The sequence below is a fragment of the Podarcis cretensis genome, assembly GCF_951804945.1.
Source record: "Podarcis cretensis genome assembly, chromosome: 5".
NCBI classification, from domain to species: domain Eukaryota; kingdom Metazoa; phylum Chordata; class Lepidosauria; order Squamata; family Lacertidae; genus Podarcis; species Podarcis cretensis.
Window position 1 is genome coordinate 47,581,121 of NC_137174.1, and position 15,833 is coordinate 47,596,953.

Here is a 15,833-nt window from a genome sequence, read left to right on the forward strand (position 1 = left end):
TGTACATAGCTTTGTTATAGCATTATGGACTGATATGATGCGCCAATGTCTTCATGACTTTGCAGAGGAATCTGAAGATATGGCATCACACGGATCTTATGCATTGGATAAGAAGTAGGCAGCAAGGGGGAAAGCTGGCATTGTTTACGGTGGAAATGCAACCTTTTTGAACCAGAGGGCACATTTGAAATCTGAGAGTGTGTTGTCGGTGCCAGTTATCAACCAACAGATAGCAGGGAAACCCATGGGAGGTGGAACTTGTCTAACATCTTCCCATCTAAAAGTGCCTTTGCAGGTGAAGGCTGTTGAGTGGTGGTGAATAGGCTTGAATGCCAAAACTCTGGAGACGCAACTTAGTGTCTTCCATAGACAAAAACCAAGTGTCTTTCATAGACTGTCGAATGTATTTGCTTTAATGCAGGCAGATGCTTCTCTTTGAAAGGGAGGTCAGTCTCTTGATTTAAAGGTCCACTAATCAAGCTGAGGTGAAAGGCCTTCCCACCCACCACCTACTTTGGTCTTTGAAGCATTCTTTGCACACCATCACTGGGAACATTAGGGAGGCCTTTGGTACACAATGGCATTTCTCTATGTGCCAGAGGCTCTGGCAGATCAAAGGACACATCGCTTCAAATAGTTTGTGGCTTATCAAATGCTTATCCTAGAACTACTGACCTCTCAATCATTTATTAACAAACCTCCATCCAGCAACCTTTTGCCTCATGTTGTCTGGGGGGAAACCGTTTACATGGTTTGAACAGTTTATACAAAAAAGGACCCAGATTCTGACCTTCCTGGGTTCACCCAGTTTCCTTCTATTAAAGAAGATTAATTAAAGAAACAAGCCCAGTTTGCCTAAAATGTGTTTAAGATAGGAAAGCCCCAATTAGTATAATGATACAGAGCAAAAGTAATGATGCGGTTACCGGTTATGCATTCCTGGCGTGCTGTGAAGAAAACTGTCTCAGAAATCAAACTTAAGTGAAATATCTGACAGGAAGAGAGAAATTCTAGTAGTTATGCTACCAGGGCCCATTCATATGACCACCTTGTCAACCCCAGCATGTAGCAACATCTGAGTGTGCTACCGCTGGCCATGGTACTTTCTTAGTTTTCAAACTGAAGAGAAAGAACTCAGCTTGTGAAGAAGACCAAGGGGGAATATAGATGCATTTTAAAGAAAATGTTGTAAAAATGCTTTTTTTTTTTTTTTTTAGAAAAATATATTGAATTTGCCATAACTCACCATCGCCTTCGAGTGTCACATTTGTATAATGCACTTTACAACACACTTAAAATGTTTTATTTGCAGCTGTATAGCTGAGACCCAAGTTTTTAAAAGTAACTACTTTAGTGTGCTACTTCATAGCTAGTAGCTGAACTGTACAGTTAAATGGCTGCATATGTCTTTTTTTGTAAACCTTTTGGGTTTGTTTGTTTTTTGCAATCAAGCAGTGTATAAATATTGCGAGATTAAACAAATAAATGAATTTTGTGCAAGTCTTCTCCATATGCTTAGGTCTTCTGCAAGGAGCAGGGACTTATTGGTGATGGTGCTGTTATTATGGACTTTGCTTTCCAGGGACGGAATTGGTTTATTAGAGACCACTTGGCTTGTTCTCTTTGGCCTTCAGACTCTTGCATTTAGAAAGGCCTCTGGGGATAATGGGCTGAGACAGCTGGTTGATTGTAGTGCTGCCATTCTGACAGCTGTGATTTCAGGGTGTTTGTTCTATTGTTTTGTATTGGTTCTTGTGCCTTTAAATGGATTTTAACTGGTTTTGCAGTACATAATTTTTCTCCTGGTCAAAAGTTGAGAAATCAGTTGGAAATAAAAATATATTAGATTAAATTTAAAGGGTTCATCTCATTGATGGTGGTTAAATGAGTATTAAATTAAGCTGTTGCTATAGGCCTGTATATTTTCAATGCAAAGCACTTAATTAGAAATATGCATGGATGGGCATTGGTCTAATCACATAACTAATGACCTAGTCCGCTCAGAATCTCCAGTCTTTGTTCATGTGGTAGAGTCTGTTTTGGATTGTAGCCATCATTTCCATCTCTGGCTTAACTGGATAATTTATATCTCCATATGCAGCAGGCTGCAAAGACAGACATATCATGTTCTATAGTGGCATTCACATTATCGCTTTTAGTGGACTGTCAGTTGTCATTGACATTAGAAACCCTAATTTTTCATGGCCATATAATTTGATGTTTTGAATTACACGGGGCTTAGGCTCTTTATTTCCCCAAAGCATGACAGTTCCTGAATTAAGCTACCTCATATTAGGAGGACTTTTTAAAAAAGAAACAAGCCGTGAAATAGGAGGCTTGTTTTAAAAGATTATTTTAAATAATCTTGGGGTTTTCCCCCCTTTCTTTTTTACTTGCAGGGCAAAATAAAGCAGGGCAAAATGAAAGCAGGGTTCATGCTTGCTAGTAGAGGTTTAAGGGGTTCAAACTATTCTAAACATCTTTGCAGAAGCTTAAGAAAAGCTTGGCCTTTCACTCAATATGAAAAAACCCCAAAGTGCTGCACCAACAAGCACAAAACAATCCCTCTGCAGTGCTACAAATCCAGCTTAATGATGTAACGTTGGAAAGTGTTGGTCAGTTTTCCTACCTGGACTGTTATCTTTCCACAAGGGTAAACATTGATGCTGAAATCCAGCATCGCCTGAGCTCTGCGAGTGCAGCTTTCTCCTGATTGAATCACAGAGTGTTTGAGGACCAGGACATTCTTAGGGAAACCAAAATGCTTGTTTACAAAGCTATTGCACTATAAACTTTGCTGTATGCTTGTGAAATGTGGATCACTTATAAACGCCATATCCAACTCCTTGAAAGTCTCTGAAAAGTTTTACATATCACTTGGAAAGACAGGGAAACTAATGTCAGTGTACTGGAAGAAGCAAAGAAAACCAGTATCAAAGTAATGATTCTTCAAGATCAACTTTGTTGGACTGGTGATGTTGTTCGGATGCCTGATTATCATCCTCCAAAGCAACTACTCTATTTCCAACTTAAGAATGGAAAGTGAAATGCCAGTGGACAACAAAAGAGGTTTAAAGACACTCTCAAGGTAAATCTTTAAAAATGCAGTATAAGCATGGATAATTGGGAAATGCTGGCCTGCGAGCGTGCCAGTTGGATAATAGCCTCTACGAAAGGCATCATGGACTTTGAAGAAGCACAAAAGGGAGAAACATGCTAAGAGGAAGGCACGCTTGGCAACTCTCACCCGGAAACCTATGTCCCCACTGTGGAAGAATGTGTGGATCCAGAACTGGCCTCCACAGTCACTCACAGACACACCGTTAAGACCATATTCATGGAAGACAATCTTACTGAGCCAGAAGTGATCGCCAGAGAAGAAGACGGCTGGGGTGGGGATTTTTTGGGGCCCAAGACTGCACTGACCATTGGCCCATACTCCAGGAACCACATGTCTGCAGTGAGAGTGGCTAACTCATAGTCTTACACATACAACACACATACAAAGACACACAGCTCTCTCTGCTTATCAAATGATCAATCTGATAACCAGGAAGGTAATGGTGTGCCTTCCCACCATGGCCTGGGCTACCAGGAGAGGTTTAATCATTCCTATACAAATTTAATTAATTAATTATCCCTGCCCACCTCAGCAGTGCCTATTTAAACCCCCTGGCCCTTTGCCACTGTTGTCAAAAAGATCAGTGGGATCTTGCAGGAAGAAGAAGAAAAATCTGGGATTTGCAGGTAAGTAATCCACCCCTTGGATCGAACCATGAGTTGTATCCAAGGCTTTTCCATTTATGTCAACCATTTATGTTCATGTTTTGCTAACCGCTCCTATCCACTGTGGCCCCTTGCAACACCTCCCCCCACCCAAAGCTGCTGCTGAGAGTTGGGGGACCCTCTATACAGGAAATGATGCAGAGGGCTCCAATATCTAGGATCTTGAGTAGTGGGTCAGAGAAAACTGGGTGTGAGAGCAAAGCTGCCATTAAATACAATCCCCTGTTGCTTTAGCAGCTCTGGGGTTGGATATGGGCATCAGTCCCACCAACGGCAGAAAAGGGGAGAGGTCTTCTGCTGATTCTCCCCACCCCAACTGCCAGCAGGATCACTCCACTGGGGTTTGTGGCTAGACAAAGCCTTTCTGTCAATGGAAGGTGAAGTCCTTTGTGAAGTCCTTTTAGACGTTTTTAAATTATTTTAGAGTCACCACAACAAGCATTCCAGTACTCAAAGGCTGAATCCCCAGGCAAGTTCTCATTATGTAAACCCTATGAAATTAATAGGAATGGCACAAGGGTAAAGTAGCAGGTCTTAGCAAGACCCCATTTACCAGAACTCCCTAGTTTTTGCTCTTGGTGTTTAACAACAAGAAGCATCTCCCAAAGTTAATTAGCTAACCGCCATCTGTTGGCAGAAGAATAGCCAAACTTTCAAAGCTCAGCCTTTTCTTCAGGCACATGACATCTTCTGTCTGGGAAAAAACGCAACACCTCAGATTTAATGACCTAAACATACAGAACGGGTAGATTAATTAACAGTGCAAACACTTCAGTCATCTTTCAGGTAGATGACATTGTAATGATGTGCAAAAGACTTGTTAAGGTATTATCAAGACTGCAATATTTTCATTGCTTAATGAACCTGGTTACCTATACAGATTCAGGTTTGCATGAATTTAATTAACCACATGCTATCATTTCCGCCTGAAAAAAGCAGTGGTGTGAGGTTTGCAAGATTACATTCACTCAATGTTGCAGATAAAGATGGTGAATGATATATAAAAAACCTCTGGGACAGGAACCAGTCTTCTTATAGTGTGCAAAGTGCCATGCACATTGAAGGCTTTTTATAAGTAAAAAAGAACAATCAAGTGGTATATGATCCATTCCTGGGCCCTGGTACCAGAACAAAGAAACAATCAAGTTGTATATAAATTTAAACAAACAAACAAACAAACAGCAGTTCCCAGATGGACCACCATCCAAACACTGGCCAGATCCAAATCTGCTTAGCTTCAACAAAGCTTCAACAAAGTGACTACATCATGTGCCTTTAAACCACACTGACATTTTTGTTGACTTTGTTGAAATCTCCAGCAATTGGTAATTTGAAAATTAAAGACAGAGGCCAGCAGACCTTTCAAAACTATGATTATTATTATGATTATTATTAGATTAAATTAAACTTGTTAGCCGCTTTCCACCCAAAGGTGCTTTGTGAGCTGTTGTGCAAACTGAAATGCTATTGATGGTCGACTACATGCTATCAAATTGCAAAGGCCATAGCCATTTTCACCTGCTTGCCTAGCCAAACGCAAAGGTCCTAGCATTCAGGCAGGGGGGATTCTGGAGAAAGTATATTTATGATGTGTGTTATGCCAAAAGGATCGCTCTCTTTTTAGTGTATGCCAGGGGTAGGCAACCTAAGGCTCGGGGGCCAGATGCGGCCCAAATGCCTTCTCAATCTGACCCGCGAACGGTCCGGGAATCAGCGTGTTTTTACATGAGTAGAATGTGTGCTTTTATTTAAAATGCATCTCTAGGTTATTTATGGGGCACAGGAATTCCTTCAATTTTTTTTTTCAAAATATAGTCTGGCCCACCACATGGTCTGAGGGAGGGTGGACTGGCCCATGGCTGAAAAAGGTTGCTGACCCCCTGGTGTATGCTGACCATGATCTACAGCCATGTGCACACAGTGGCTCCGTTTTCTAAGAAGAGAAACAGTGGGGAATAAAATTACACTGTGCTCATTTTGAGATGATAATAGGAAGCAAGGCAGCATGGGCCTTTTGGCCAGTGACTAGGCTATGACTATAACTAAGCTGCAGGACAGTGAACATTTACCTGGGAGTAAGCCTCATTAACAAATGTGGGGCTTACTTCTGAGTAACCACGCATGGGACTGCGTTGCAAGTATAAACAGCCCAGCACGTTTCGAGGGGTTCTTTAACTACTTATTAACTAAAATATATTTCCTGTTGCTCATATTTATTAAGTGCTGCATGACAGATGACATCATCCTCCCTTAGAAACCTGTAATTTAGAAAACACAAAACATAACTGAGAGGGAAGAAAAAGAGAACATGGTTGGGGGTAGAAATTGTAGCAAAAGAAAAAAGACTTCAAGGACAGCCAAAGAATATAATACCATGGTGAATTGTTTGTATTTCATTGACTTTTGCACCTGGGACATTGTCTTTGCAGAGTCTCAAAGAACTCTGACACTGTTTGTTTTTATTCAGTGGGGGGGGGGAATTGTACACTGCTCAAGAAATTGCCATGTAGTTTCCAAGCAAAGCCTTTTCATCCAATGATTTGTCTAATCTACTTTTAATGCTGCCCAAATTGGTGGCCATCAAACAAATAAAAGGTTGCGCCAACAGCTTCCATTATGTACAAAAGGAAGCAATCCTTTGCTCAGATCTGCCAGGGTTGGAGACTTACATAGTTGGCTTCCAGGTGGAAAAATCAAAATTGGAAACAGAATTGTTAGATTCAAAAATTAAGAATTTGTCAAGAATGTATAACTTGCTGTTGAAATGGAACACTCAGGATGAAATGGTGAAATCTGATATGATTAAATGGGCACAAGATGTTGGACATAACATAATGATGGCTGACTGGGAACAGTTATGGACCACAGGTATGAAATTTACGGCATGTAATGCCCTAAGAGAAAACTTAATGAAAATGATTTATAGGTGGTACATGACACCAGTCAAGCTTGCAAAAATTTACCATTTGCCCGATAATAAATGTTGGAAATGTAATGAGATAGAAGGTACATTCTTTCACCTTTGGTGGACATGCCCAAGGATTAAGACATTCTGGGAGATGATTTATAACGAAATGAAAAAGGTATTCAAATATACCTTCCTGAAGAAACCAGAGGCCTTTCTCCTGGGCATGGTTGGCCAATTGGTGCCAAAGAAGGATAGAACATTTTTTATGTATGCAACAACAGCGGCAAGAATACTCATTGCAAAGTATTGGAAGACACAAGATTTACCCACCCGGGAAGAATGGCAGATGAAGTTGATGGACTATATGGAACTGGCGGAAATGACTGGCAGAATCCGAGACCAGGGAGAAGAGTCGGTGGAAGAAGACTGGAAAAAGTTTAAAGATTATTTACGGAAATACTGTAAAATTAATGAATGCTAGAAAAATGTTGGAATGAAGTTATATGGCTTTAGTAGAAATGTTATAAGGAATTAAGTATAAATAGATTAATAGAGTATTAAAGGAAAAAATAAGGTTAGAATGTGCTAAGATAAATATAGGATAGAAAACAGAGGAAGATGGAAAGGAATTGCTGAAACAATTAACAGAAGTGGAATACAAAAAGGGAGGTGTGAGGAGGTCATGGAAATAAGTGAATGAAAGATAAGATATTGAAATTATTTGATGTGTTTTAAACTGTTTTTGTTTCGTTTTGTTAGTTTAATGTGTTAGTGTTATGTAGTGTTTTTGTATTGTATTGTATTGTTCTTTTTTGTAGTGTTTAAATTGTTGGAAAAGTAATAAATATTATTTTTTTAAAAAAGAGACTTACACTGACATACTAGCCCAGCTGAGGCGGGAACTAACAATTTGAACCAGGGATCCAGTGGGTCTCCAGTTCAGATGGTTAGTTCTCTGCTTCAGCTGGGCTAGTATGTCAGGGTAGGCCCCCAACCCCAGCCCAGCCAGAGATCTTCTACCACAAGTCCGCCATTCTGGCTCAGCTGGGTTTCAGCTGGCTGAGCTGAGACTGGAGGATCATAAGCTATTGTAAGCCCTGAGAAAAGGATGGGGACGGGATGCTAGATTTGATGGTCATTTGGTCACATCCAGCACGGCTCTCTTTACATTGTTGTTACGAGAAAGTCCAATTGAACAAACCAAAGTTTACTTCTGAGTGGGCATGTATAGAATTGCACTGTAAATGATATACTGCATTCTTTACCATCCAATATGGAAAGCTGTGGCTTTGCACAGGAATGCTAAGAACAAAAAACATGCCAAAGCTCCCCAGGCACATATGGCAAATATGTTGTTCGCGTTCATCTGCACTCAGCTCACCTTTAATCTCTGACAACTGCCTGCAGTCAGAGTGACCTTAAAGCATAGTATTCTGAAAGGTGCCTGTTTGCCTGCCTATAAACAACACCTGGAGAGCAGAGAATCCCAGCAGCTGCCTCTGCCTCTTTATAGCTTTATTATCTTTTATAATACTGAAAACATTACTGCTGAGGCCAGTCTGCAATCTCTGGTGGGTTTTGCAGATGGCTAGCAGTTGCATGTGCAACTTTTACAACTGTCATCAGAGCACAAAGAACAAATACAATCATAGGCACTTGCTGTTCTTATGTAACTGTGTTTTGGTTCAGAAATTGTTTCCGTGTTACCATTTTGGTATCAGCTGGGGCAAGGGATGACCTAGATTTGCAATACGCTCAAGAATTGCTCTCTACAGAAACCCCATCAAGTTTTGCTTTATTGTGAACTCTGTCTTGGTGGTTAGATGAAGGATAACCTCTGTAATCCTCAGTAACTGGTATTCAGAGTATACCTGTACTGAGCTATTATAGCCATCATGGCTAGTAGCCACTGGCAAGAGTTACTCTCCATTAATTTGTCCAACCAAGTTTGTGGCCTTTGCTATATCCTGTGGTAGCAATTCCATACAGGGCCGTCTTTTCCATTTGGCTGAGTGGCGCCATGCACCACGGTGCCCGCCCAGCAGGGGCGCCCAGCAGCGGGTCCGCTGCCCTCCACCGACTCGGGAGTCTCCTTGAGTCTCCTCGGAGGAGGAGGAGCCACGCCAAAAGCCCCACAGAGCAGAGTCTGGTGCTGACCATAGGCAGGGAGAGGATGGGAAGGAGGCAGGCAAGTGGAGGCGGGAGGGAAGGAGAGAAGCAAAAGCTCCCTCAACTCAGGACCCAAACCCTGGAACCTACAGTGTTAAAAAAAAAAAAGTGATCCCCTGTGTGCTCCTGATTTTGCTCTGCCCCCCCCCCCCCGTTGCTTTGTCCCATTTCCGCTGCAGGGGCTGCTGTGAAAGCCTCTATTCCCTGTGTTTGCAGCTGAGTGTAGTGGATTTCAGATTTTAATTCTTTTAAAATATGTTTGCACATTGTTTTAAGGTCTACCTTATTAAAGCAAAGGATTAAGGTGTTAGGAGAACCTTAGAATGTGAGGGGGGGAAAAATATACCATACAATGTACCGTATCAAACTATTTAACATGAATAACGCAGGCATTCTGAATTTAAAAAGGAATCAACATTGTTAAAAACAAGGTGTTACATAATATAGTTGTTTAAGTGTGGTGGACACATGGCTACCCTGAAATTAATCCCCACTGAGGCATATATCTTACAAATAACAAGTAAGAGTTCAGGCGATAGCACTGCAGACTGCAATGGGTTGGAGAAGGAGAGGAAGAAGAACCTTCATGTGGAAAACTAGCAGATCAGAGAAGATATTAGGCTGACAAATATATTGAAGGATGGGGACAAATAGAGCAAATTTATGGGCATGGGGGAGGGGGGAACAAAGAGAAAACTGATTTCGTGCTTTTGCATTTTAAAGATGTAAATGTTTAAACTGTGCTTTAATACCACTGTTGCCTCCTAAGGAAAGTAAGGTGCCTTTGTTAACTGCCCTCAGTTGTCCTGCATTCTCAGAGTGCTGCAGCCAGATGATTGCTCTGGAGACTCAACTGCAATAGCATCACTTCCACTGTTGACAACGCACTAAGTCATTTTAATGGGTAAAATAGGCCTTTATCCCATGCCGAGGTCTCACTCTCTTCACCTCAGCCTCTGACTGGCACCTGACTTCATCAATTGGCCATTTTTCTTTGCAAACCACGCATGGAATGCTTACTCTGACTGCAGCATAAAACTTCCCAGAACAAAGTGACCAACAGTGTCAGCACGTTTTTTTAATGAGCAAAGCCCCAGAGTCCCTTCTTTGAATAGTTTATGGGCAAGTCAGAGTTTCTAATAAATGATTATCCTTTAAAATACAAAAAGCCGTCCTGTGGTGTAGAAGTCAGGTTACATAGAACTACAAACACCTCAAAAATGGAAAATGTTTATTGCTCCAGAATGTGTACCAGTGCAAATCTGTCCACAAAACATCTCCAATTACTCCTTTGCCTCAGTACTAACTATATATCTATACACACACACACACACACACACACACATATAAATACACACACACACATACAGTGGTACCTAGGGTTACGAACTTAATTCATTCCGGAGGTCCGTTCTTAACCCCAAACCGTTCTTAATCTGAGGTGCGCTTTCACTAGTGGGGCTTCCCACCGCTGCCACAGCGCAATTTCCGTTCTCATCCTGGGGCAAAGTTCACAACCCAAGGTAACTACTTCCGGGTTAGAGGAGTTTGTAACCCGAAGCGTTTGTAACCCGAGGTACCACTGTGTGTGTGTGTAATATCTCAGCATATTTCAAGAATATCAACATATCAGGGTGGGGAATCAAAATGACAGCCACAAAAATCCACACAACCACAACTAGCTTTGCCACACTTTTTGAGAATCAGAGCCGTGCCATCAGCAAGATGCGGAGTCAGCTGATTGGTGCTGATGACACTCCTTTAAAGGGGCTCACTCTGTGTGCTATTAGCTGACCAGCACTGAAAACAATCCCTTTGGGAGTTGTCACCTGATGTCATAATGGCATGAAGCGATCAACGGGTAGGCAGCTCCACCCACCCATCAAAGTTGCCCCATGGAGGGGTAAGGATCTGGCATCTTGGCTGCATCCAGTTCCCTGCTCCTGAAGTAGAATGTAGTCATCATGGCTAGTAGTCATTGGTAGCCATATCCTCTTAAATACCCTCCCTTATCTAACTCTCTTAAAAACTATAAGAATTTAAGTCTATATCCATTTTAAAAGTGAAACAAAAGATGTATTTGTTTTACTTCTTGAAAGAAAAATCAAGCATCTACTCAAGACTGCAAGGGGGACCTGCAATCTCAAACTCAAGTAGTTTTCAAGTGCCCATGTTTGGATATATAGTAGGTAATGATTGCCCCCACTGCTCTGCCGGCATACGTCTCCATCCGTTGCTTATTGTGTCATTAATTTGAGCTGAAGCGTTTCTTTTCCCTTTTCCCTTTTGTGTTTTTTTTTTCTTTTGAGGATTACCCCCCTTTCCTGAATAAATTTTCAATAAAAATCAATTGAAACTTTACCAAAACCCAAAAAAGCAAATATTGCACTTATAATACATTAATGTGTATTCATTCCCCTCAATATTTACATAATGCCATTGCAGCAGAATTTGCTTTTCCTTATCACAGAATCGAGTGTTTTTGGCACGGACATCCAGCTCTGCCTACAGCTGTCTATCAAGATTTAATTCCCAGCAACTAATACTAATTTGGAGCACAATGAATGTGCCTATAGGTGCAAAGATGGGATATAAATAGACTTATAATAATAATAAAAAAACCTAATTAGCTTCTCAAAACAAAAACCAACTTTATCCTACACAGCTGAAAGTGGTGCTTTCATAATTTGGAATTTTGCTTCAACCTGATTCCTGTAGGAACCTGCCTGAACATAAAAATGGATCCCTTTTAATAACTACTTTGTCTAGGCTTCCTGTCTCCTCTGTCATGAAATGACTAATTGCTAATTTCCAAACCTTTGAATGATTCCCAGTGCATCCCACTCACTAACTATGAGGCTGGTACACTACACATATATACTGTGGGCTTCCAACAAACTCTTTACTCACTGTAAAAGACACCTGTGTTAGTTGTGGTTTCTCGTAATCCTGCAGTTTCTTCTTTACATGTCAGAGAACATTTCTTCTGTACAGTGGGACCCTTGTCAAAAAAAGGTTTTTGTTTTTTTTATCTCAAAGTTCTTCCGCTTCTTTATTGTCTACACCTGTACAGTTTGGAGCCCTCAGGAAAGAAATATGGAACCAGTATAGTGCAGTGGTTAGAGTGTTGGACTAGACCTGGTTTCAGGGTTCAATTCTCCCCTCAGCCAAGAGCCAGTGCTATCATTAGGCCAACTAGGCAGCCGCCTAGGATGCAGGCCATAGAGGCATCTAAGTTGCCTTTAATGATTAGCCTTGGAATACATGAAGTAATAATAAAGTGCCTCATATGATGCATAACGCCTTTACAACACCACATTCAAGGCACCAAAATAGGTCTTTTGGTGGGTGGGTGGGTGTTTTTTTTAAAAAAAATTAAAACACTTAAAAATATAAGTGTCCTAATCTTCTAGGCAATAAAATAATATCAGCTGGCATGCTTATGTCTGGTAATCAACTATGGGGATTTAACCTGATATTTGCTCAAGAGGCAGTACAGATGTGGCATGGCTGTCTATAAAAAACAGCAGTGCAAATCTATAATATTTGTATAGACATTTGAGCCTTCAACTAAATTATCAGAGTCAATCATGCTAATGGCACATTAAGACAAATAGATAAGTAACAGGGCACAGAATGTTCCTTTAACTGTTTTGTTGTTGGTGTTTCAAGTGGCACCAAGTCAGGATTAATGAAAAGAAAGTTTAACCTTGTACTGCGCCAAAGGCAAAATGCTGAGGGGTGAAATTGTTCTCCTGTAGGAACTTGTGAGGATGTGGCGGGGGGCGGGGGGAGAGAGAGAGAGAGAATTTCTTAATTTAATATGCAGAGTTTGCAGATGCTCCTGGCTATGCTGGAGAGCGTCAGTCAACCTTCCAAGACAGCTTGCTGTAAATTGTATAAATACCTCAGAACAAGAGGAAAGGTGTCTCCAGTCAGGCAGCGCCGGATGTGTTTATGAAACCCTGATTTCAAGAGACACATGTTTATTTGACCTGTTCAGCAAAATGGAAGAGGCATTGCTGGGACAAAAAGGAGGGAAGTTTCCATTACTATGATTGCTGAAATGTAGTGCAGTTTAGAGAACATATGTGCTTAACAGTGGGGCCTTCACAAATCTGTATAAAAACTGGATGGAGAAAAAAGGAGGCAAGGGAACTAGGAATGGATGAGCAGGACACCAGGATAAACTCTTAGCATATGTACATGACTGTGGTACTCTGAAATGGGAAGGGGAAAGACATGTGGTTCTCCAGATGTTGTTCAACTCCCACCAGCCCCAGTTGTTGGCATCCATCTGTCTCAAGAGGCAATGGAGTGCTTCTCGGCTTCTCTTCCTGTTTGTGGCCTTCACGGCCACATCACCATAGATCTGTAAAAGAGCAAAAGCTAATGGTCCAGTCTGTGTTCCTGAGGCAAATCGATCTACGTACCAGCTCTGCTGAGTGAGATGCAATCCAGAACCTAGAGCACTGCATGAGGGGTCACAGATACCGTGTTGGGACTAGATACAAGGAGATCTAGAGTAAGGAGCTTGGCCTCAGTTAATGACAAGTGAAGTGAGTCCAGCAACCAACCATAGCCAAGGACCAGGAAAATACACTGGTTCAAACGTTTGGGGATGTTGTGTCAGGCTCTGCCTTTGTTGCCTGATGTGCTTGCTGGGGGAAGGTATATAAATATAATTTTCATCTAAAAGACCACATAGATTTTCCATACAGGTCAGAGCTGATACAGCAGCAAGAGTATGGCTTACCTAATCCAATATAAAGCACAGTAAGCTACAGCCTATAAGTATCATGTTCATAATGTTAATAAGTTCACATGTCTCTCACCCCATAACATCCAGTAATAGCATATTTCAAGCAGACAATGGATAATGGAGATTTCCCCTTGAAAGGACTATCTAGCAGATGGATCCAACGGAAATAAGCCAGCTATGAAATCTTTGGCAAATTCCTCCAGACCACCATTTTCGTTTTCTAAAAATCTGAAACAGCTGGCAGTGGCAGCAGATAATATGCATTTGACATTTCATTAAAACTAAATTGGCAATTACAATAAGATAGTGCAGAAACTTGTTTTCCCCCCTCCTCCATGTGATATTTGAGCACTTCAAGTCCTCTGTGTTCCTTCAGTGGTTCTGAGAAACGATCGAGTTAAAGACTGTCTCGAAAAGAAGAGTTGACTTTGCATGAGCAAAGCAAATATCTGAAGCCCGAAAGGTTAATATGTTCTTCTTGCGTGCAATGAATATTTATTCATTATCTCCAGAAGGTGTTTATATTCTGTGAGACTTGGTAAGGTGCCTTTATTTGCCATATGTCTCTTAAATGGAATGCTTAACCTGTATGATATTTAACACATTCGTCGAATGAAGGAAAATACACAGCGAGTTTTGTTTTTGAGCAAACAACGTTGCAGTTTTAAATAATTTTTTTTTATGTATAGCACAGCAGCTGGAAAATAGCAACTGTGAGTTAGGGCATATCAACAGCCACTGCTTGCTAACACTGTATGCCCTTTTGTCTCTAACCCTGTCAGAATGATCTATTGGGCTCGTCTAATAGACTGGCCATTTTTCCAGGGGGAGGAGACTTCAGAGACATAAACCACATTATAATTAAAGAATAGTGACATCTAATAATGAATTAATAAACCAACCAGTTTAATAACCTCAAGAGGAAGGAAGGAACTTGAACTAAATAGGAACCATTCATGAGGAATAAATACTTTTACCGGATATATTTTACTAGAAAAAACAGGAGTGTGTGCTTGAGGGAATATTTTAAAGTACATGATGTAAAACTATATTTAATAAAGTTCAGCCTAATCTTACCCAACAAAAAACAAAATCTGAGGTTGATTTCTTCCCACTGCTGGCGTGCATCCTTCAGTATGTGCCAGATTTCTAAAACTGCAAGGTATCTCAGGGAGTGTCTTCCTATCCTCGTTTAATTTGCATGCTGCCTTTCCATAGTTTAAAACCATGCTCAAGGGAGCTTACAACATGAAAAGACTACATAATTACAAACATAACAAAAACAGTAATAAACAATAAAACACATCAAAAAGTACACAACCATAATTGAACAGTTTCCACACAAGTCATTATAAGCTCTAGAAATAAAGATACAAATAAATGACATCAACAACAATGCCCCCCCCAAAAAAAAACTACTTAAAAACACCCCAGCCCAAGTATCTGTTCAGCAGTGTCAGCTTTTGTAGTTGGAGTCAGTCAAGGCCCTGCCCTCTCGGGCCAGCTAGGAAAAGGCCTCCAAGGCAGGGAGCAGGTCTTCCAGAACTCACAGCCAATCTAGTTTTCTAGGGCAAGAGAAGGGGTACCAGGTTCGGTGAGTGAGAGGAAGTGCACTCTCTACCCAAGAGTAAGCGTTGGCCTTGGCATTATAAGTAGCTGAAGAACTAGGAGCAGGGAACACTAGTGTGGCACTCCAGGCCTTTCCACCAGACCCTTGAGATTCTGACCAGGCCATGGCCCTCACTGGCCTTGTTCCACACGCTCCTAGATTACCTTTGTGCAGAAAACTCAGACCTTTACGTGACTGCAATGAAGCCCACTGTAAAAGGACAAGGCTCACATCCGTTACTGTCCCCATGTTGCTCTGTGCTCCGACCTCACATACTACTGGCAAGCTAACCGTGGAAGAAGAAGAGGAGGAGTTTGGATTTGATATCCCACTTTATCACTATCCAAAGGAGTCTCAAAACAGCTAACAATCTCCTTTCCCTTCCTCCCCAACAACAAACACTCTGTGAGGTGAGTGGGGCTGAGAGACTTTAGAGAAGTGTGACTAGCCCAAGGTCACCCAGCAGCTGCATGTGGAGGAGCGGAGACGTGAACCCGGTTCACCAGATTACAAGTCTACCACTCTTAACCACTACACAACACTGGCTCTCACTGGCTCAGTGGAAGATTGTCTATGAGGAAATACAGACTTTGGTTGCA

General features: G+C 41.3%; 1 long non-coding RNA gene across 2 annotated transcripts in view; it reads left to right on the forward strand.

Annotated features, from left to right (window-relative positions):
* The window catches only part of LOC307216468, a 39,583-nt gene that overhangs the window by 599 nt on the left and 23,151 nt on the right, over positions 1 to 15,833 (forward strand). The window lies entirely within an intron of this gene.